The 24193-nt window shown below is 38.9% G+C and overlaps 1 protein-coding gene across 7 annotated transcripts in view; it reads right to left on the reverse strand.

The window, feature by feature from the left end:
- The window catches only part of PUM2 (pumilio RNA binding family member 2), a 101902-nt gene that overhangs the window by 76259 nt on the left and 1450 nt on the right, over nucleotides 1-24193 (reverse strand). The window lies entirely within an intron of this gene.

The following is a 24193-nucleotide window of genomic DNA, read 5'->3' on the forward strand; positions in this document are numbered from 1 at the left end:
GTTCAACCTCAAAGAAACATAAAAATTAATCAGCTGTGAGAGCGATATTGAAATTTCCTTAAGAGTAGCTCCTTTCCCTTCTTCAACTAAAACTAAAGTGTATTTTATCTTTCCATTTCTAACTGTTTAAATAGTTTTTCACTTGACAATGTGTTCTTGAGTCAGAGGCCCTTTGCCTTCTAATGTTAAGTACTGCTGAAAAAAAAAAATCACTCAACACTCAACACTGAAGCTACTACAAATTTAGCCTTCCTGCTTCGGGGCCTTACAATATAACCCTATCATTTCCCCCTTTAAAACTCTCTTTAAAACTCCACAGCATGTGACATTACAAAGCACTCCTCCCTTCCTATAATACTGTTCTTTGTTGCTACTTTGTCTCTTAAAATTCTTTTCTACTTTCCTGTGTGTCTCTGCTTTTTCTCAGGCTTCTTCACACACTTCAATTTGTCTCTTCAACTCCATTGTAAATGTTAGAGTTCCTTAGTACTCTATTCATGGTAGTCTCCTCTCTACCCTTTATCCTATGTAATCTCATCCATTCTCATTGCTTTCAAAACCATATATATGCTTAGGACACTGGCTCTAACATTTCTATTTATGAGCCAAATTTCTCTCCTCTTAAAAATTTCCAATTATCTCCTTCCCATTCCCTGGACAAAATTCCAACTTTACTCTTCTTTCTTCCCCACTTATAACTTCATTCTTTCCTTTCTTACATCAATATCCAGTCAGTAATATCAGCCTCCTACCTCACTTAACATCTAACCATTTTCCATCTGTCTGGTTGTTGTGTGATTTTTTGGGTTTTTTGGGGGGGGGGGGCAGAGGGGGAGAGAGAGAGAATCTGAAGCAGATTCCACGCCCAGGTGTGCAGCCCGGCATAAGGCTTGATCTCACTACCCTGAGATCATGATCTGAGCCAAAATCAAGAGTTGGATGCTTAACCGACTGTGCCATCCAGGTGCCCCACCAGCTGTCTGGTTGTTTAGACTACCATCATCTCTTACCTAAAATATTGCGATCCTCTCCTATCTTCCCATTATACAATCTAATCTTCAAAGTGTAATCAGTCATCTTCCTCAATTGTACTTTGTTCATGTAACTCCTATATTTTAATCCTTGACTCCTTTCTTACAAGGGGATAGAACTGGATTCAAATTATAGTTCTGGCAGCTTACTAGTTCTGTAACTCTGGACAAGTAATCTAAACTTGTTTTTTCTCAATTTTGGGGGTAGGGGAGGGTAATGGGAGGGTAACAGCAGCTGCCACATGGCTTATTGGAAAAGCTGAATTAGATAACAGAACACTTAAATTGGTGCTGGGTACATAAGTATTCAGAACTTGGCTATTAAAGTGGTGCCTGGCTGGCTCAGTCCACAGAGCATGCAACGCCTGATCTCAGGGTTGTAAATTCAAGCCCCACGTTAGGTGTAGACCTTAAAAATAAAATCTTTAAAAAAAAGTTAGCTATTAAAAAAAAGCTCTTCAGGGGCACCTGGCTGGCTCAGATGGTTAAGCATCTGCCTTCAGCTCAGGTCATGATCTCCAGGTCCTGGGATCAAGCCCCACACCGGGCTCCCTGCTCAGCGGGGAGTCTGCTTCTCCCTCTCCCTCTGCCTCTCCCTGCTGCTCATGCTCTCTCTCGCTCACTCTCTGTATCTGTCTCAAATGAATAAATTAAAAAATTATTTAAAAAAAAGGCTCTTCAATCTTTTCATCAAATGATACTTGAACAATGAGATATCCATATGCAAAAAATGAACCTTAACTTACATCTTAATGTAAAAATTAACTAATGGATCATACATCTAAATTTAACACCTAATAAGACTTCTAGAAAAAACAGAAAAGCTGTGTGACCTAGAGTCTGGTAATGATTTTTAAGATCAACATCAAAAGCAGAGTCAATAAAAGAAAAACTGATGTCCAAAAAATTTGGCTTCATCAATAAAAAACACACTGTACGAAGGACACTGATAATAATGAAAAGACCACAGACCAGGAGAAAATATTTGGAAATCACATATCCCAAACAGGACTTGTATCCAGAATATATTAAAAACTCTTAAAAAAATAATAACCCAATTTAAAAATGGGCAAAAGATCTGAACAGATACTACATCAAAAAAGATATATGGATGGCAAATAAGCTATTATCTTGTTAGAAAAGCTGGATTCATTAACAGTTCTCACAAAGTGAACATTTCATTTACTCAGTAAGCTTTTACTGGATTATCTGCAATGTGTTAGATTTTGTAGAGAAAAAAACAAGTTAAAATATGGTCACTGTTCTTAAAGAGTTTAAATGAACTGCATAGGTTTCCTGGTAACTGAAGGTGTAGTCCTTTAACCTAAACCCTCCTGCAGATAAGTATAAACTCTGGACAAATACTAAACAATTTGAAGGTGATGGGAAACAACAACAAAAACAAACTGGAAGATAGTCTACACTTAAAAGAAAGAACTGGCATAGAGTGAGTTTTTCAATGGCTTTTTTGCCTGAGGACAGGCCTGGGTTTGGAGGTGGGGTGCCAAAATTCCTATAGAGAATCCACTCTTAAAGGCCTGAAGAACCAAAGGACAGACTTTGGGGCAACCAGAGATGCTGGAAACTGAGGAAGGAAGTCTCAGAAAGGAAAACAACCTGTAAAGACAACATGTAAAGACAAATATATAAATACATATAAAGCTTTATTACAAACATGCTTGCAGTAGCATTGCTTGCAGATTACTGAAATTCTGAAATTATAAACCACATAACTGTCCTACAATAGTTAAGTGACACAACACATTTATAAAATGGAATTATCACATAACTATTAAAAATACTTGAGTTTGCAATTAAGAAAATGCTTAGTAATGTTAAGAAAGATTGAAAGTAGGAGTAGCTGGGTAGCTCAGTCAGTTAAGCATCTGACTGCGGCTCATGTCATGATCTGGGGGTCCTGGGATGGAGCCCTGCGCGCCCTGTGCTGGGACTCCCCAGGAGTCTGCTTCCCCATCGTCCTCTGTCCCTCCCCTCCCCCCACTCACTCTGGCTGGCGTGCTCTCTCTCAAATAAGTAAATCTTTAAAAAAACAAAAAGACTGGGGCACCTGGGTGGCTCAGCAGGTTAAGCGTCTGTCTTTGGCTCACGTCATGATCCCAGGGTCCTGGAATCGAGCCCCACATTGGGCTCCTTGCTCAGTGAGGAGCCTGCTCTCCCTCTGCCTGCCATTCCCCCTGCTTGTGCTCTCTCAAATAAACAAAATCTTTAAAAAATAAAAATAGGGCGCCTGGGTGGCTCAGTCGTTAAGTGTCTGCCTTCGGCTCAGATCATGATCCTAGGGTCCTGGGATCGAGTCCCACATCGGGCTCCCTGCTCGGCAGGAAGCCTGCTTCTCCCTCTCCCACTCCCCCTGCTTGTGTTCCTGCTCTCGTTCTCTCTCTCTGTCAAATAAATAAAATCTTAAAAAAATAAATAAATAAAAATAAAAATAAACAGAAAGACTGAAAGGAAATAACCCCAAATTCATACAGTCCTTAAGTGATCAGAGTACATCATTTTTTCTATTTATCTGTATTTTATTACCTTTCTACAATGTATCTGTATGGTCTGTGAATAAAAGGAGAGGTTTGTTGTTTTGGGGTTTTTTTAAATTTTATTTATTTATTAGAGAAAGAAATTACTGGAAAGGGAGAACGACAGGCAGAGGGAGAAGCAGGCTCCCCGCTGAGCAAGGAGCCGGATGCAGGACCTGATCTTAGGACTCTGGGATCATGACCTGAGCCAAAGACAGACACTCAACTGACTGAGCCAGCCAGGCTTCCCAGGAGGGAGACTTTTATTAAGAAAAATGAAAAGAGCAGAGTAGAAGACAAGAAATTTTCTCAAGAGTGAAAAAGGACTGGATCTTTACTGAAGCCTTTCTTTGCTTACTTCCAGGTTTTCATCTGTGGTCCAAATAAATGAGGTTATGCATAAGTTAAAGAACCTCCAGATAAATGTGACAAGTCTCTAGGAGCCATTCTTACTTTTGTGGTGAATCACGCCCCAGGGCAGGGGTCAACAAACTTTTCTCAGTAAAGAGCCAGACAGTAAACATTTTAGGTTTGGCAGGTCATATGATCTATGTTCTCAATGACACCTCTGTAGCACAAAAGCAGCCATATGATATTGAAATAAATGAGCATGAATGTGTCCCAATAAAACTTTATTTATGAATAGTGAAATCTTAATTTCATGTATTTTTTTTTATGTGTTACAAAATAGTATTCTTTTTCCACCCATTTAAAAATCTAAAAACCAATTCTAAAAAAAGTGGGCCAAAAAAACCACAGGTTGTGGGCCAGATCTGGACTGTAGGCCATAGTTTGCTGACCTCTGCTCTAGTGGATTCACCTTGCTCTACAAAAAAAATCAAAAGCAGATAATCCACTCTCAAATATGAGCAAGCCAAAAGTTAAGCATTAGGGCTTTGCTTCCAACTTTTTCATCTACACTATCCCCAGGCATATGTCTTCTTATAATGAAAGTTACATTTAAATGGAGGCGATTGAGTAGGTTATGAGGAAAAGACTTTAAAGAAAACAAAATCCGCAGAAGACTCAAACTCAGTTTTGCAGGTTAGGGTATTACCATTTATTTCAATCTTGAAAAGACTGGAGGATAAAGTGGGCAAAACAGGATAGAAAGTAAACACTAACACTCAGGCCAATAATCTCCATGTTAGTAATAATAAAGCTGAGGGGGCAGGAGTCATACATATACCATTAAGTGGGACCCTCAAAATTTTGGGAAAATGCCAATTTTCTATGTTCTACACAGTTACAAATTTTGGTATCATTTGGTGGCAAGGGAAAAGAATTTGGACATGAATTTAACAACTTTATCCAGAATGGTTAGATCTTAGGAAGAAAGAACACTTTTTTCTTCTAACAAGCAACAGAGTATACAGCATCCAGGTACGGAATATTGAACTGACTATGTTAATTTGAAGAAAATGTATCTAAGTTATGGTACACAGTATTACTTGGGGTGTAGTCTGTCTTCAAATTTTTTTTGTTTGCATCATTAAGCCATGAAACTCCCCCAATATTATTTCTTTAATAAACAATTGGAATTGGCTCATATAGAAGATACATAATAGAAACTTTTCTATGGCCAAGACTCTAATCTTAAGTCTGAATTTAAAAGTTAGTTTTTGAGGTTGATTCTTTGTTTCAAAAAAAGGAGAAGTGTCTCATTAAATTATAAAATTTAACATTAGCCAACTTTTTGTAGGCGACATTACTGCTAATTACATGAGAAAAACAGATAAAGCACCTCGAATAACAAAACTTGGTTAAGTTCTAAGTTTTCATATTTACTAACATGTAATTCAAAAGGTTTACAAGTAAGTTTGTGTAAAGAACCAAGAATATGCATTAATAAAGTACATTTATATCATTAAGAGTAATTTTTCTCAGACATCATCTGATCCAATTCCTCACCATATGCCTACTATAAAAAATAAGGTGGGGGGAAAACCACTTAGAGCTACAATAAATGATATTAAAGCACTTTCTACTACCAAAGGACACTAATCACATTTTCACAGTATTTAAGACCATAGCAGAAATTAACTCTGGGGTCAAAGGGGCTAGGAACTGTGTCTCAGCTATCTATAAATACTCAATATATATTGAATGAAAAAGATTTTTTATGCTATGAAATGCAAATTCAGATCAAGAAATCAAGTATCAGATAGTAACTGCTTATAAATGCCTTCATATGTATTAATACACAATGCTCATTCTAATGGAGATGTCAACAAGGCTCTTCCTCAGACTTTCTGTAACAATGAAGACATTTATCAACATAAAATGTCTGACAGCAACTTCCCTTTGGCACTACTTTTCCATATCAGTTCTATAATACCTGAAAGCTACTGCTCTCTTGTGCATCAATTACAAAAACAACAAAATTACATGAAAACTTAATTAAATATAAGCCAATACAAAGAGTAACTTAAGAGGCTTATGAAATATTCTTGGTAATCATCCATCTTGGATAGTTTTTAATGAACATAATCATTGAGCAGTAGTGGTATCCAATGCAAACAGAAGCTAAAGTCCTTAAGAATATCTTCATTTCTTCAGCATATTAAAGCACTTTAGCAAATTCGCCAACAAATTTGTTTAGTAATACCTTTTCTTATCCACAACAAAAGTAAACCAGGTTTACTTTTTTTTAAACCAGAAAATTTGCTACTTTTTTTTAAACCAGATCCAGGCTTACATATTTGTAGCAGACCATTAGTCTTCAAAGACTTTACATTGCAAGTTTCTACTAATCACCATCAACACCTAGTAATTTACTTTTTCTGGAGGCATAAATCCAATCATACACTTTTCGTGTGTGTGTGTACGTTTTACTAAGTGTAACTTTAAACATTTTGAGGCTTTAAGAAATGTTTTAAATTTGAATTCTAGTTAACATGCAGTGCAATACTGGTTTCAAGGAATAGAATTCAGTGATTCATCACTTACATATAACACCCAGTGCTTATCATAACAAGTGCCCCCCTTAATACCCATCCCCTATCTAGCCCATCCCCCACCCACCTCCCTCCATCAACCCTCAGTCTGTTCTCTATCAAGAGTCTCTCATGGTTTGTTTCCCTTTTTCCCCCCTCCCATATGCTCATCTGTTTTGTTTCTTAAATTCCACATGAGTGAAATCATATGGTATTTGTCTTTCTTTGGCTGACTTATTTTACTTAGCATAACACACTCTAGCTCCATCCACGCATTCTTTCTGATGGCTGAGTAATATTCCATCGCATATATATACCACATCTTCTTTATCCAGTAATCAGTCGATGGACATTTGGGCTCTTTCCATAGTTTGGCTATTGTTGGTAATGTTGCTATAAACATTGGGGTGCATGCACCCCCTTCGAATCAGTACTTCTGTATCCTTTGGGTAAATACCTAGTAGTGCAATTGCTGGATCACAGGGTAGTTCTATTTTTAACTTTTTGAGGAACGTCCATACTGTTTTCCACAGTGGCTCCCACCAACAGTGCAAGAGGGTTCCCCTTTCTCTGCATCCTTGCCAACATCTGTTGTTTCTTGTGTTGTTAACTGTAGCCATTCTGACAGGTGTGAGGTGGTCTCTCATCTTGGTTTTGATTTGTATTTCCCTGATGATAAGTAATGTTGAGCATTGTTTCATGTGTCTGTTAGGCATCTGGAAATCTTTAGAAAACTGTCTAATTCATGTCTTCTGCCCATTTCTTAACTGGATTATTTGGTTTTTGGGTGTTGAGTTTAAGAAGTTCTTTATAGATTGTGAATACTAACCCTTCATCTGCAAATACCTTTTCCCATTCTCAAGGCTGCCTTTTAGTTTTGTTGATTTGTTTCCTTCGCTGTGCCGAAGCTTTTTATCTTGAAGTCCCAATAAGTTCATTTTTGCTTGTTTCCCTTGAATCATACACTTTTCTAATGGTGCTGACCAAGTCACTTAGCTAGTAGTTGAGCCAAGAACCACATCAACATTTTTGATATTTGCTACTCGTTTGTCCACATACTTCATGGGGTAATTATAGATGCTTGTTTTCCCAGTAATAAAAAACAGTATGACTGACACAACTATACTAAGGAAAAGTCAAGTTTTTATGTTTTGAATAAAATTTGGACACACAAACACAAGTATTAATATAGATTCCCAGAAACCAGAAATCTTCAAAGACCCTACCTCAAATCTTTTAATAAGATTAGAAATTAGATTATTCCAACATCAGCATTTAGCCACTAAATACAAATTTACCAAGAATTTCCATGCAAAACTGTGTTAGCTGAGGATAAATCTCAGAACATATTCTCAAACAGGCAAAACAGGATAAATATTTAACTTACATATATGCAAATATGAGGCAAGATTTTTTTTTCCTTAAAATTCTCTCAAAGGATATTACCATGTATTTGAGTCCTTACGAAGTCTCTTGTTTTACAAGGCATTCTCGCAATTGCTTTATTTTGAGAAATAAAATACTGCTTAAGGAAATTCTTTTATTTTAAAACATGAAATACTGCTTAGAGAAGATCTCCAAACTAAATCGACCTCAAACAAACTTTTAGATAACACCTAAGAGAAGCAGGTCAAATAAACTGGAAGTAAAGATGACATGCCTGAAAAAACTTAGATAACACAAAGTGACTCCAATGAGTCAAAGATACATCTGAAATATCAAAGATATATTATGAAATGAGCTCCCCCAAAGGCAGTATTTCTGAATTAACATTTTAAGTAATTTAATATGCTATCATCTTAAAACTAAAACAAGCGAATATATTGCCCCATGATAAAATATGAAACAGCACCACCATCTATGAAAAGTTGTCTCAAAAAAATAACCCACTAAACCCCAATCTCAATAAAGTCAATAAAGTCGCCAGATCTAAATACTGTTTATCAGACGTATGAGCAATATAAAAGCACAAAGTCAAGAGATAACAGAAGAAAGTAATCGTCTAATCCAAAATGTGTAAAGGGGGAGGACAGAAGAAAGAATATTATTCAGACTAAGAGGCTAAAATGTCAAATATATTGTGGAAACCTTCTCTGAATCATGATTTTAATAAACCAACTATAAAAAAGACTTTTTCGAGAAAATCAGGGAAATCTAAATACAGAATGAGTATATATGATATTCATGAATTTTGTTAGTGGTAATAATAGCAAGAGGATTATATATTTTAATAAGTCCTCATCAGGGGCACTGAGTGAAATCAAGAGTCGGATGCTTAACCCAGAGAATTTATGCTTAAACTGGCCTGCTGTCTGGGAGTTACTTTGAAATACTATTTTATAAAAAGTAAAATACTAGATTTCACGTAAGGTTGAATCAATGATAGATACCTGAAGATGCAATGCATTATTCTACTTCTGTGTTTAATATTTCCATAATAAAGCTTAATAAAATATAACACTAGGACAGAAGGCCATGTGAAACCGATGGCATTCAAGCTGGGCCTTGAGGGTTAAGCACAATTTGAAACCACTCCCCCCTTTCTGAACAAACATTTATAAACTGCAGCTTATAAAAGCAGTTACTCCCCACAAGGTTAACGGACTTAGGTTCCAAGCTATTGTATAAACTCAGTATCCCTGATTACTTTCTTAACCGTATTTTTGACAAATGGCATATGAAATTTTTTTCCCAAAAACTGATTTCCAAATGAACACAAACATCTTTGGACTAATTTTTATCAGACACCATCCCCCAAAGAGAACAATTTTTTTTTTTTAAGATTTATTTATTTGAGTGAGCATGCACCTGTGCAGAGAGGGAAACAATCTCAAGCAGACTCCCTCCTGACTGTGGAGCCCAACATGGGGCTTGACCTCACAACCCTTGAGATCATGACCTTAGTTAAAATCAAGAGTCAGAAGCTCAACCAAGCCACCCAGATGCCCCCAGGAAACAAAGTTTATTTCACACTCAATGTCATGCCAGAGATTGTACTAGACACATTATATCTAATTCTATTATCCAGCAAAGTAGATACTGTATTCTTACTTTACAAATAAGGAAACTGTGGCCAATTTCCATATCCTCACAGACAAAACTACTAAAATGGCAGATGTGATACTGTCAAGACTCCAGAGGCTCCATGTTCTTTTCCATACCAACCAAGCATAAACCGTAAGTCAGCTTATATGTTAACTATACAATTCTCTTAAAGTTCCCCCTCCCGCACCCCCCCCCCCCCCCCCCCCGCCCATCATCCTTTTGCTTACACTATTCAAGTCCCCTGGACAGGTCTTTGCCATTTATCTGTTCATATGCAAATACTACAAACTCAAAGTTTGGCTCAAATGCCACTTTTTCCATCAAAACCTACTCCCAAAAAATCTTTTTCTTAATTCCCATGGCATTTAATTGGTATTTTCTTTTTTTTTTTTTTAAAGATTTTATTTATTTTTTAGAGAGCGAGCGAACGAGAAACAGCATGAGAGGGGAGAGGGTCAGAGGGAGAAGCAGGCTCCCCGCTGAGCCGGGAGCCCAATGTGGGACTCGATCCCAGAACCCTGGGATCATGACCTGAGCTGAAGGCAGACGCTTAACCACCTGAGCCACCCAGGCACCCTAATTGGTATTTTCAATGTATTAATAACATATTACCTGTTAAGACTTTTTTTTTAAAGATTTTATTTATCCAGGGGCGCCTGGGTGGCTCGGTCATTAAGCGTCTGCCTTCGGCTCAGGTCATGATCCCAGGGTCCTGGGATTGAGCCCCACATCAGGCTCCCTGCTCTGCGGGGAAGCCTGCTTCTCCCTCTCCCACTCCCCCTGCTTGTGTTTCCTCTCTCACTGTGTCTCTGTCAAATAAATAAAATCTTTAAAAAAAAAAAAAAAGATTTTATTTATCTATTTGACAGAGAGAGAGTGCGTGAGCACAAACAGGGGGAGCAGCAGACAGAGGGAGAGGGAAAAGCAGGCTCCATGCCAAGCAGGGAGCCCGATGGCGGGGCTCGATCCCAGGACCCTGAGATCATGACCTAAGCCGCAGGCAGATGCTTAACCGACTTGAGCCACCCAGGCACCCATCTGTTAAGACTTTAAAACTTCTCTATATGAGAATTAGGATAGAAAAAAACATGTAGCACAATTATGCAAACTATTCTGGTCACACCAGTGTTCCATGAAATGAGGGAGGGGATCAAAGGAAGAATACTAAGGATAGTATTAATAGGGAGAGGGAAACTGATAACATTATCAACTATGAGTCCATTTAAAAGCATGAGATAAATGTATTTAGGCATATATGGAAAAACAAAAAGCCAGAATATAAGTGAAAAGGCAAGGTGAAAAGCACTCTATCATCCAACTTTTGTAAAAACAGGAAAAAAACATATATACGGATACACAGAAAACAATCAGAAACTGTGACACAACTGTTATTAGTGACACATCTGGGAAAAGGGAATGCATGATTTTTATTTTACATTCTGTAATTATTCACTCCTTGAGTATTTCCCATTCATTACTATCTCTTTGAAAATACTTAAATATAGGGGAGCCTGGGTGGCTCAGTCATTAAGAGTCTGCCTTCAGCCCGGGTCATGATCCCAGGGTCCTGGGGTCGAGTTCCACACCGGGCTCCCTGCTCGGCGGGAAGCCTGCTTCTCCTTCTCCCACTCCCCCTGCTTGTGTTCCCTCTCTCGCTGTGTCTCTCTGTCAAATAAATAAATAAAATCATTAAAAAAAAAAAGAAAATATTTAAATATATACATGCTGGAAATCACTAAACACATTTACATAGTTCTTGCTGTCAAGTCAGCTTGGAAATCAATGGCCTTACGTGGTAAAACTCAAGTTTTACATGGTAATACTCAAGTATTTCGTAAGTACACCTATACATGGGGCACCTGGGTGGCTCAGTTGGTTAAGCGACTGCCTTCGGCTTGGGTTGTGATCCCAGGGTCCTGGGAACCAGCCCCACATCGGGTTCCTTGCTCAGCAGGGAGCCTGCTTCTCCCTCTGCCTGCCGCTCCTCCTGCCTGTGCCTGCACCCCCATGTCAAATAAATAAAATCTTTCAAAAAAAAAAAAAATGTACACCTATACATAAGCTATGTACGACTTACAAAGAAACACACCAGAAAAACATCTTTTCCATAAACTAGGCCATCACTTAAAAGAAAAATATTCTGGTCTTATTTGTAAACCTCTAAGGGTTTTTAAGGCAATATAAAGAAATTTACATGTATACCCAATACCTACTATAGTAAATATCTCTAGCCACACCTTCATGACACTTTGGGTTTTAAGAAAGCAAAATCTAATTTGTAGATCTAAATATTTTCTCACCTGATTTAAAGGCATTGTACTTATATGTAGCTAGCACTTCGTTTCTAACCACTTCATGTAGGTTAGTTCTACCCTACTCTGATATATTCCTCAAAGTGTGTAAAAAAAAAAAAACAAAAACAAGGAACCAACCAAATCATACCTTTTAAATTCCTCAATATATTTGACAGTATGCTGTGATAAACATGATTTACATATTTCTAGCTTTCTTTTTTTTTTTAGGATTATTTTATTTGAGAGAGAGCGAAAATGAGAGAGATCACAGAGGGAGAGGCAGAAGCCGACTTGCTGCTGAGCAGAAAGCCCGATGCAGGGCTCGAACCCAGAACCCTGGGATCACGACCTGAGCTGAAGGCAGATGCCTAACTGACTGCGCCACCCAGGCGCCCCCATATTTCTTGCTTTCAAAGTCAATTTCATAGTATTGTTTCAGCTTAGTAAGTATTGAGAAAGGCTTAGGAAAGAAGACACAAACTGTTTTTTAAACTTTTATCTTATTTTTTAAAGATTTATTTTGGAATGCGTGGGTGGCTCAGTTGGTTTAGCACCTGACTCTTGATTTTGGCTCGGGTCATGATCTCTGGGCCTTGGGATTGAGCCCCATGTTTGGCTCCATGCTCAATGCAGAGTCTACTTGAGATTCTCTCTCTCTCTGCCCCTCCCCCCATTCGCCCTTCCTCTCTCTTAAATAAATCTTAAAAATAAAAAAGATTTTTGAGAAAGTGCATGCATGAGCGGGGGAGGAGGAGAGGAGCTTAAGCAGACTCCCTGCTGAGCATGAACCACTCTATCCCACTGCCGTAAGATCATAACCTGAGCTGAAACCAAGAGCTGGACACTCAAACGACTGAGCCACCCAGACATCCCATGGTGAGCTGTTTTTTTTTTTTTTTTAATTTGCCATTACTCCTATTGCCCAATCACTGATCTGAATTCCCAACAGAAGCCAAAATACTTACAGTTCTATCCTATGTTTTCATTCCTAACAGCAATGTGAATGAATTAAGACTAAATGAGCTAAACCACTAAAGGAAGCTAACTTTTTAAGTTTTGTGCCCTAAAGGCTTAACTGTCTGTAAAACATACCACATTAAGATTTGGGATGGATCAGAGGTATGCATTTCTTAGTATATATAAGGAGGACCTGTTAACTGATTCCCAGAAAACTAAATGTGCTAACATTTTGGAAATTTTTCATGTACCCCCAATTTTAAGGCCACTAGTTCTCAAAACCTTGGTGCATCAGAATCTAGGTAGAAGATTTAAAACTGCACACTCAGTTACCACTTATATAAAACTTACTTGAATTAGTCCAGGCAGGGAAACAGGGACAGATTTTTATTAGTATTTTTTTAAGTTCTCCAGATGATGCTTCCCTGTACGGATAGGACTGAGACCCTTACACATTACTGTTAACAGTTATAGCTAAGGAATATATCCACACCCACTCTACTGGTTTTCCAAATAAAAAAATTATTAATCACTCATCATGGTGTAACAGATGAATCTGAATCAAAAGATCTAGAATATGGTTCCATGTTTGTCCCAAACTAGGTGAACGAACTCAGAACAGTTGAACACTGGTCCTCTTTTCCCGTTTGCAAATGAGAATACGCCTCCCTCACAGGATTACTGTGAAAAATAAATGAGATAATATATGAAATTAAAATATAAGTGCTTTCTAGAGTATTAATGATCTACCATAATGAGCGAATATTTTCTTGTTTAAAAAATCAACATAAAATCCTCTAACCCAGGAATTTACCTTACATAAACAGCACCAACACGAAAAGAATGAACAGCATATCAACAGTTACTGCAGCACCGCTTCCAGTGCTTCAAAAATAAGAACTGAACAACGCACCTCTAAAACTAATAATACGCTATGTTAATTACTTGAATTTAAATAAAAAATAAAAGGGGCAACTGGGTGGCTCAGATGGTTAAGCGTCTGCCTTCGGCTCAGGTCGTGATCCCAGGGTCCTGGGACAGAGTCCCACATCGGGGTCCCTGCTAGGCGGGGAGCCTGCCTCTGCCTCTCTCTCTCTCATGAATAAATAAATAAAACATTTTAAAAATAATAATAAATAAATAAATAATAAAAATAAAAAATAAAAAAAATTGAACACAAACTCAACAGAAAAATGGTTTAGCAAAATAAAAATCTATGTACTGAATGTTTTAAGTTATTAAAGTTAAATATACAAATACAGTAAAATGTCTATGATATTAAATAAAAACACCAAGTTGCCTAAGGTGTTATCATACAATCCTGTCTGTTTGGGGTTTTTTTTTAAGATTTTATTTATTTATTTATTTATTTGACAGAGAGAGACACAGCGAGAGACGGAACACAAGCACAGGGAGCGGGAGAGGGAGAAGCAGGCATCCCGCCTGGCAGGGAGCCTGACATGGGGCTCGATCCCCAGGACCCTGGGATCATGACCTGAGCTGAAAGCAGACGCCTATCGACTGAGCCACCCAGGAGCCCCAATCCCATTTTTTTTTAAAAGAGAGAAGCAATACCATAATTATGTATTTGTGTGGACTGTAACAAAATAAACACTGAACTCTGGTAGGATAGGAGGTACTACTGCTTTATCTTTGCATTTTTTCTGTGTTGTAACGCTCACTAAAGTTAGCAAAATAAAGGTTTTTTTTAAAGGTCCCATATTAATACTGTTTAAATGCACTATAGTTCAGAGGCTTTATCACAGAATAAAGTACCAATGATCCTGTGTTATTTTCAATTCACTTTAGTACTAGGTTGAATGCCTAAGAAGTGAAGACTTGTCGGGGCGCCTGGGTGGCTCAGTTGGTTAAGCGACTGCCTTCGGCTCAGGTCATGATCCTGGAGTCCCGGGATCGAGTCCCGCATCGGGCTCCCTGCTCGGCAGGGAGTCTGCTTCTCCCTCTGACCCTCCCCCCTCTCATGTACTCGCTCTCATTCTCTCTCTCAAATAAATAAATAAAATCTTTAAAAAAAAAAAAAGTGAAGACTTGTCTCAAATGGCTATCTAGTAGTTTTCAATTATTATACATAATCAATCAGAATCAATATAGCACCAAGGAGAAATATCCTAAGAAATGTTAGGTTGTAACAGAACTAAAGGGAGTCATTTCAATGCATGATCTGAGACAACTGAGAAAAAATAAAAACCATTCTAAGCAGCAGACTCGAATGCAGTTTTAAAAGGGATTTTTTTCTAAATGTTCTTTTTATTTTTCTTACAGTATTATTTATTTATTAGAGAAGAGAGAGAGAGCACGCGCACGTGTGCACAAGCAGGGGGAGCAGCAGGCAGAGGGAGAAGCAGGCTCCCCACTGATCAGGGAGTCTGATGCGGGACTCAATCCCAGGACTCTGGGCTCGTGAATTGAGCTGAAGGCAGACACTTAACCGACTGAGCCACCCAGGCGTCCCGGATTTTTTTCTTTAGACCAGAATTTTCCAAAGCGTTTTCCTTAATCACCAACTCACAGTGTTCTTTGAAATAAGAGGTTCCCTGTCCAATAAATTTATATGCTGCTCCCTAGTACCCATTTGTTCTTTTGCAAGCTGAGCACATGGTCACTACAGAATTCATTTTCACACAGTAAGTCCTACAGTTAAAATGGCTTAAATTTAATCCAGTATTACCATAACTTTCTTCTGTAAATATGTTAATGCAAAAGAAGTTATTTTGAGCAGGGGCGCCTGGGTGGCTCAGATGATTAAGTGTCTGCCTTCGACTCAGGTCATGATCTCAGGGTCCTGGGATCGAGCCCCGCATCGGGCTCCCTGCTTGGCATGGAGCCTGCTTCTCCCTCTTCCTCTACTGTTCCCCCTGCTTGTGCTCTCTCGCTCTTTCTGTCAAATAAATAAATAAAATCTTTAAAAAAAAAAAAAAAAGGTTATTTTGAGCAGTATTTCTAGTCATTTCCAAGAAAAAGAAAAAAATTAGTCAATTATGTAACATATTTCAACTCTTAACTTTTGTCTAGGAAAACTCACAACTTAAAACATTTAAAATAGAGCGCCTGGGTGGCTCAGTTGGTTAAGCGACTGCTTTCGGCTCAGGTCATGATCCTGGAGTCCCTGGATTGAGTCCCGCATCGGGCTCCCTGCTCGGCAGGGAGCCTGCTTCTCCCTCTGACCCTCCCCCCTCTCATGTGCTCTCTCTCTCTCATTCTCTCTGTCTCAAATAAATAAATAAAATCTTTAAAAAAAAAAAAAACATTTAAAATATATTTAGTTTATGATGACTACTATGAACAATCTATGAGAAAAATATATGAGCTGTACAAACTTTTCAATTAAGTAAGAGTAATCTTTTAGGTGGTAAGTACGAATTGTGATTTTTAAAATTCCTCAAATATTCAAGAACAAGCCTTTAATTGGTGATCACTTTTTCCCCCAGTAACTTTAAGTGAGATGACCTAACCAATTTCTTAAAGATGTTTTAGTTTTAAAAAACTTTCCAGGGTGCCTCGGTGGCTCAGTTTAGTTAAGAGTCTGCCTTTGGCTCAGGTCATGATCTCAGGGTCCTGGGATTGAGCCCCATGTCAGGCTCCCTGCTCAGCCCTCTCCTTCTGCTGCTCCCTCTGCTTGTGCTCTCCCTCTCTTTCTTTCTCAAGTAAATAAAAAACAAAACAAAACAAAAAAACAATTTAAACAAAACAAAAACTTTCCAAGTAGTTGCTTAGAAAACAACAACAAAAAAACAAATGCCTACTGGCCACCTAGTTGGCTCAGAAGAGCATGCGACTCGATCTCCAGGATGTAAGTTCCAGCCCTAAGTTGGCTATAGAAATTAGTTTAAAAAATAAATAAATAGCAGGGCGCCTGGGTGGCTCAGTTGTTAAGCGTCTGCCTTCGGCTCAGGTCATGATCCCAGGGTCCTGGGATGGAACCCCGCATCGGGCTCTCTGCTCAGCGGGAAGCCTGCTTCTCCCTCTCCAACTCCCCCCTGCTTGTGTTCCCTCTCTCGCTGTCTCTCTGTCAAATACATAAATAAATAAAATCTTTTAAAAAAATAGATAGATAGATAGGGATGCCTGGACAGCTCAGTTGGTTAAGTGTCCTGGGATCAAGTCCCCTATCAGGCTCCCTGCTCAGCGAGGACTCTGTTTCTCCCTCTGCCTGTCACTTCCTCTGCCTGTGCTCGCTCTCTCTCTCTGACAAATAAATAATCTTTATAAATAAATTAATTAATTAAAAAAACAAATGCCTAGGCTACAATGTCTGAAAAGAGAAACCAAATTTGTTAAGTTTCCAGGACTACCTTATATACCAAAAAAGGTCTATTCCTGAGTAGATTTTAAATGATGAAACTTGTTTTATATGCATTTAAATAAAAAAAGAAAAAAATTTTTTTTAAGTAGGCTCCATGCCCAGTGTGGAGCCCAACTCAGGGCTTGATCTCACAACTGTGAGATCAAGACCTGAGCTGAGATCAAGAGTCAGATGCTTGGGGTGCATGCGTGGCTCAGCCGTTAAGCATCTGCCTTCGGCTCAGGTCATGATCCCAGGGTCCTGGGATCGAGCCCCGTATCGGGCTCCCTGCTTTGCGGGAAGCCTGCTTCTCCCTCTCTCACTCCCCCTGCTCGTGTTCCCTCTCTCACTGTGTCTCTCTCTGTCAAATAAATAAAATCTTAAAAAAAAAAAAAAAAAAAAGTCAGATGCTTAACCTACTGAGCCACTCAGGTGCCCCTTAAATAAAAAAAAAAAAAACTTTTTATAAAGATTTTATTTATTTGAGACAGAGAGAGAAAGCATGAGGAGTAGGGAGGGGAAGAGGGGCAGGGGAAGAGGGGGAGGGAGAATCAGACTCCCCACTGAGCATGGAGCCCAAGTGGGGCTCGATCCCAGAACCCTGAGATCATGACCTGAGCCTGAGGCAGACACTTAACCGACTGAGCCACCCAGGCACCCCTAAATAACAATTTCTGAAAAGTACGTGAAATATCTCACAGGAAATATACACACTAAAACAAAAACTAATCTTAGGAAAATAACAAAGTAAATATTAATAACAAAATCGCAAGTAAACTCTTAAGTTTAACTTCTGAAGATACAAAGATAAAAGGGGAGAAAACACAATTAATTACATACAATACTCACTATCCATAGAAAAAAAATATACCAACAATTCCTCATAGGTAACCATATTTCTAGCACTAAGCTTTCAAAGAAATTTCTTATATGGGATATTACAGAGGACACAGAATTATAATAGAAAATCCCAACAACATTCTCTCAACAGATGCAAGGTTTCATAATCTTATTTTTTATAGTCAGTCCCTCAAGGAAAGCCATGCACCTAATTTGTAACACAATCCAGGGAAAGCAATTCCACAGTTAATTCTGTAAGGGTTCCAGGACAATATGGTCTAATCTTCCCAAGTTATAATCTTGGATATCCGAAGTCTTTCAGGATTACCCAAATCAGAAAAAGCCTTTAAATCCGGTGGGTCCCCCTACTTATCTCTCCAGTCATTTTTCTTTTTTTTTTTAAGATTTTATTTATCATGGGGAGGGGGAAGCACATGTGCATGCGCACAAGCAGGGGGAGCAGCAGGCAAAGGGTGAAGGAGAAAACAGGCTCCCGCTGAGCAGGGAGCCCTACATGGGGCTCGATTCCAGGTCCCAGGATCATGACCTGAGCAGAAGGCAGACTCCTAACCGACTGAGCCACCCAGGCACCCGTCCAGTCATATCTTTTTTTTTTTTTTTTTTTAAAGATTATTTATTTATTTGACAGAGAGAGAAAGCACAAGTAGGCAGAGAGGCAGGCAGAGGGAGAAAGAGAAGCAGGCTCCCCACTGAGCAGGTAGCCTGATACGGGGCTCGATCCCAGGACCCTGGGATCATGACCTAAGCCAAAGGCAGATGCTTAACCGAATGAGCCACCCAGGTGCCCCCAGTCCTATCTTTTCAATTTTCCCTATTTCCATGTCAAGTTCTGCTATTCTCCCCTATCAGGGTCACTACCCATACTAATCTCTCCAGCTGAATGCCATTTCACCTATCTCTTGACTAAATTAATTTCTCCAAGTCTTTTTTTTTTTTTCCATTTTAAGTGGGCTCCAAGCCCAACATGGAGCTTGAATTTACGACCCCGAGACCAAGAGTTGCATGCTCTACTGACTGAGCCAACAAGATGCCCCTTCTCAAGTCTTTTTAAGACTAACTTAACCTCAGGGCGCCTGGGTGGCTCAGTCGTTAAGTATCTGCCTTCCGCTCAGGTCATGATCCCAGGGTCCTGGGATCGAGCCCCGCATCAGGCTCCCTGCTCAGTGGGAAGCCTGCTTCTCCCTCTCCCACTCCCCCTGCTTGTGTTCCCTCTCTCGCTGTCTCTCTGTCAAATAAATAAATAAAATCTTAAAAAAAAAAAAAAAAAAAGGGATGCCTGGGTGGCTCAGATGGTTAAGCATCTGCCTTCGGCTCAGGTCACGATCCCAGGGTCCTGGGATCGAGTCCTGCATCGGGCTCCCTGCTAGGTGGGGAGTCTGCTTCTCCCTCTGCCACTGCCTCTCTCTCTCTCTCTCTCTGACTCTCATGAATAAATAAATTAAAAAAAAAAAAAAAGACTAACTTAACCTCATGTGAAAAGCTCTTCCTGACCCCTGCAATGTCTACCTATGTGAGTCCACCGCACTTTTTTAACACAATATGCGTGGCACTTAGTGTACTGCACTGCAATCACAAGTTTAATCATCTTACTCTTCGCTTTGCTATAAACTCAATTAACAAGGATCTGGTACCACCAATATCTAAACAAAGTCTGGCACATCACAGGCCTACAAATCTCAAAAAAATGTGTGCAAGTTTCTGGTAGTCTACTCTGATGAGAAGATAAAACTTAGAATATCCAGAGTAACAAATGGGACTGAATGCTCCTCAAATAACACTCCAGAACCATCTTCTCAACCAGACTTAAAATAAAAATTAGCAAACAATTTATCTTTGGCAAGTTCCTACACAGAGTACTCCCATTTCTGCTAGTGTAGGAGCAACTAACTTAGAGATTAAATGAAGGCACCTAAGACTTTCCCCTTGCATTCCTTTTCAGCAGTCAACTGTATTTCAACTGCAAGGTGGTCCAAGAAAACATCTCCAGGGAAAACTGCAGCTATCATCTTCTCAAAACTTCTAATCTTGCTTATTTTATATGTTTTAAAGATTCAGATTGTACTACAGAAAATTTACTATTTTACATTTATTCAGGCTTAAAGTGCTGATAAAATACTAAATAGATGTTAATAAATGACCTGATCACCAAAATGGAAAACACAAGTAGCTCCTATCTGTATATAATTTTTGGTATTTAACAAAATCAGACAAAAACCACCCATATTTTTCTCTACGTACAATTTGCTTTATTTGACTGCCTAGCAAAGACCTATACTTAGGGTTAGCTTGTCTCTACTACTCATTTACCTTCTTTAATGTCTGAATGAATAAAACCAGTTGCATCTTACACAGTCAAGAGGATATCCCACTGATCCCTAAATAAGTCTTTCAAAAACCATGCCTAAAATCACAGATCACTACTTTGAGATCTAAAACTCTTGATATGAGATGTCCACTACAATAGAAATCACAAAGATATGGGGTGCCTGGGTGGCTCAGTTGATGAAGCACTGCCTCTTGATCTGGGCTCAGGTCATGATCTCAGGGTCCTGGGATCAAGCACTGCATTGGGCCCCATGTTCAGCAGGGAGTCTGCTTGAGGATGCCCTCTGCCCCCACCTCGTGTGCTCTCTCTCACTCAAATAAATAAATGTAAAAAAAAAAAAAAAAAAGGTGTGAAAAGAGCCTTTTATACCCCATCCCGTCGCATCACACACCATTTTTTAGATACTCTGGCAGGCAGTTGCAGGTTTTATTCTCCTGGGCAGGTGTTCAATAGATGGTTTTGTAACGTTTTATAGTCCATTTCACCATCCCTTCCTGGAAGGGAAGTTTTGTGGTTCAAATGCACCTTTCGCCTTAGGTAGGTGATAATGACTGCCTTTTTTCTTTCCCTGTCCCATTTTCAGTCCAAAGTATTCTGACATTCCAACTACCCCTTCTCCCTTCACACTTCTTCCCCTTTTTTGTACTTGGAAGCGAAATCCTGGGATATGAACATAAGGTGTACACCTTTGCATGTTTTTCTAGTACTCTACTCCAACATCTTTTATCTCTCTAGAAGAGAACAGTAAGTGAATAAGAAGTAAAAATCTAGGGGCGCCTGGGCGGCTCGCCTTCAGCCCAGGTCATTATCTCAGGGGCCTGGGATGGAGCCCCGCATCGGGCTCCTTGCTCAGCGGGGAGTCTGCGCGCTCTCTGCGTCAAATAAATAAATAAAATAAAATCTTTTTTAAAAAAAGTAAAAATCTGTAATACGTAAACTAAAAATGGATGGGATTACAGCAGCTAAATCTGCAGAGGTGAAATATACTAAAGAAACTATGATTTCTGCCAACATGCTTGAATAACCCATACTTTAATTCTTTAAAGCACTTTAGAGGGGCGCCTGGGTGGCTCAGTCGTTAAGTGTCTGCCTTCGGCTCAGGTCATGATCCCGGAGTCCTGGGATCGAGCCCTGCACTGGGCTCCCTGCTCAGCGGGAGCCCTACTTCTCCCTCTCCCACTGTCCCTGCTTGGGTTCCCTCTCTGTCTCTCTCCCTGTCAAATAAATAAAATCTAAAAAAAAAAAAAAAGGCACTTTAGAAAAATAAAGGAGCCAGGAAACGGTCAAATAAACTTTTCATTTAAGAAAAAGGTCAACAAAAGACAAAAATGTCCACAATTTCATTAAGAATTAAATGACTCGGGACGCCTGGGTGGTTCAATCTGGTTAAGCATCTGCCTTCGGCTGGAGAGAGTCCTAGGATTGAGTCCGGCCATCAGGCTCCTTGCTCAGCAGAGAGCCTGCTTCTCCCTCTGCCTGCCGCTCCCCCTGCTTGTGCTCTCTCACTCATGCTCTCTCTGACAAATAAAATCTTTTTTTTTTTAAGTTTTATTTATTTATTTGAGAGAGAGATAGCGAGAGAGAGAAAGCACACAAGCAGGGGAAGAGGGAGAAGCAGGCTCCTCGCCAAGCAGGGAGCCCAACGTGGGACTCTCCTGGGATCATGACCTGAGCCGAAGGCAGACGCTTAACCGACTGGGCCACCCAGGCGCCCCACAAATAAAATCTTTTTTTAAAAAAAGAATTAAATGACTCTTTAGAAGGTAACACTGTTTAATTAGGCAAGTCTTAATTTTTTTAAAAAAGATTTTTTATTTCTTTATTTGACAAAGAGAGATAGCGAGAGAGGGAACACAAGCATGGGGAGTGGGAGAGAGAGATGCAGGCTTCCTGCTGAGCACGGAACCCGATGTGGGGCTTGATCCCAGGGCCCCAGGATCATGACCCGAGCGAAAGGCAGACCCCTAACGACTGAGCCACCCAGGCACCCCAAGTCTTAATTTTTTATTTATAAAGTTGGATCTTTTGAGTTGGACGAAAAAGTCACTAAGGAAAAAAATACATTAACCTTATGTGTAAACATACTGCTACCTGAAACTCTGAGAAGAAAAAAGCATTTACCATGAAACTACCTATATAATAATTCTATACTGTTTCACTGGAAAGGCTTCAAAGTAATAGCTCTGTAAATTCACTTTTCCCACTACAAAAGCAATACATTTTAAGTGAAAAACACCTTCTACTTTCCTAAATATTTCCTATTTCCTAAATAAATCATTATTAAAATATTAGCTTCTAAATGATAAGGTTTGAAGGAAAATTTTTCCACCACATCAGAATTCAGAAGTGAGACACACAGGAACTAGACTGATAGCAATTTAACTATCTCCTTTTACTGACCAAGGTACAATGGAACGACTAATTCAGACCTAGGCCAATGGGGTTCCTACCACCATACCCCTTAATTATCCTAAACCAGTCAGGGATATAGCACTGGACAACAGATGGTCCTCCAAAAAGGCGCAGAGTCTATCATGGTGGCCTCAAGAAGCAGAACAAAGTGCTTTCTGCAGGGGGCAGCCTTCCAAAGAGAAAAAGAGAAAGGCTAAGTCAAACTCTTATCAGTTCCTTCTTACAAATTCATCCAGCAAGAGTCAAGTGGGACAACAGGAGCCAAGTCAGACTGTTTTTCATGCCTTAAAAACAGCAAGAAATCTAATACATCACAAACCAATTTTAGTTATTAGTACAATTTTTATATTAATCACACACGTCAGTAAAACAGCCACAAACTGCAAGCCAAAGCCATACGAGATACACTCAGATATTTAAAATCCTAAACTTTAAAAACATGAAAAAAATACAGATTATTTTGCTATGTTAAAAATCCAACAAATTTAAAGGTCATTGAATTAGGAAGTATGGAGAACTTGAGTCCAGGAGACAGGAACCAACCTCCCCTTAAAATTATGAAGATCTTGTCAATGTCTATAAAAAGCAAGACTATCTGGTCACTGACCAGATTGGATTTGGATGTCAGACCTGGCCCAAATCTCTATTATAGTTACTTCTAAGTACGTACACAGGAAGACAAATTATATTACAACACCAGAAAGATTTATAAACAAGTATGGAAGGTTTAAGAGAAACAAAATCCTAGTATTACCTTTGTTCAGACTGCATAGTTTGGCTTACCTAAGAAAAACTGGACTATTAAGGTGTACAAACCTTGTAAGACCAATTTAAATATGGCAGTAATTTAGACTTTTAAGTGGAAATCTTACTAAATATTAAAAACATCTAAGGGAACTTTGCACTCAAATTAAGTAAACTATGCATAAAAATTAAAGTTTAAATTTTCTTGAAAATGTTCAAGTTTGTTAATAGCAAATCTAACTTGAAGATTAAATAGCCAGACTTGTACAAATAAGAAAAAAAAACTTAAAAGCTTAAGAACCAGGATTCTGAAATAAAATTTTTTAAATCAGTGTAAACCTTTACTGGGTACAAAGAACCGCCCTTTAGGACCCCAAAAGACAATTCTACAAAACTTAAGTTCACCAAAAATTGAACTTTAAAAGACATTCATGCAGAAGGGAAGTATCAACAACTATTCACGCTGCCTGTGCAGATGAAGCCAATCATCTTTAAAAAGAAACCAATTAAAAATATTTGTCCTACGATTCCTAGCCAGAATTCCTTAAATCGTCCTCCGATACTCCAGGTCACATGGTGAGTCACCTATTAAATACGAAATCTAAGCAGTAAACAAGCTTTTAAAATCCTTAGGTAACTCCCTTTATTAAAATTGGTTTTTTGATATACCCTTACAGATATTATATTTCTCGTAAGCGTTTAAAAGCATTTGTCTAATAAAGCTTTCCCTAAAAACCTTTACCGAAAAAA

Source organism: Mirounga angustirostris, unplaced genomic scaffold (assembly GCF_029215605.1).
Source record: "Mirounga angustirostris isolate CCGP_5_RB_7025 unplaced genomic scaffold, mMirAng1.0.hap1 SCAF_10, whole genome shotgun sequence".
NCBI classification, from domain to species: domain Eukaryota; kingdom Metazoa; phylum Chordata; class Mammalia; order Carnivora; family Phocidae; genus Mirounga; species Mirounga angustirostris.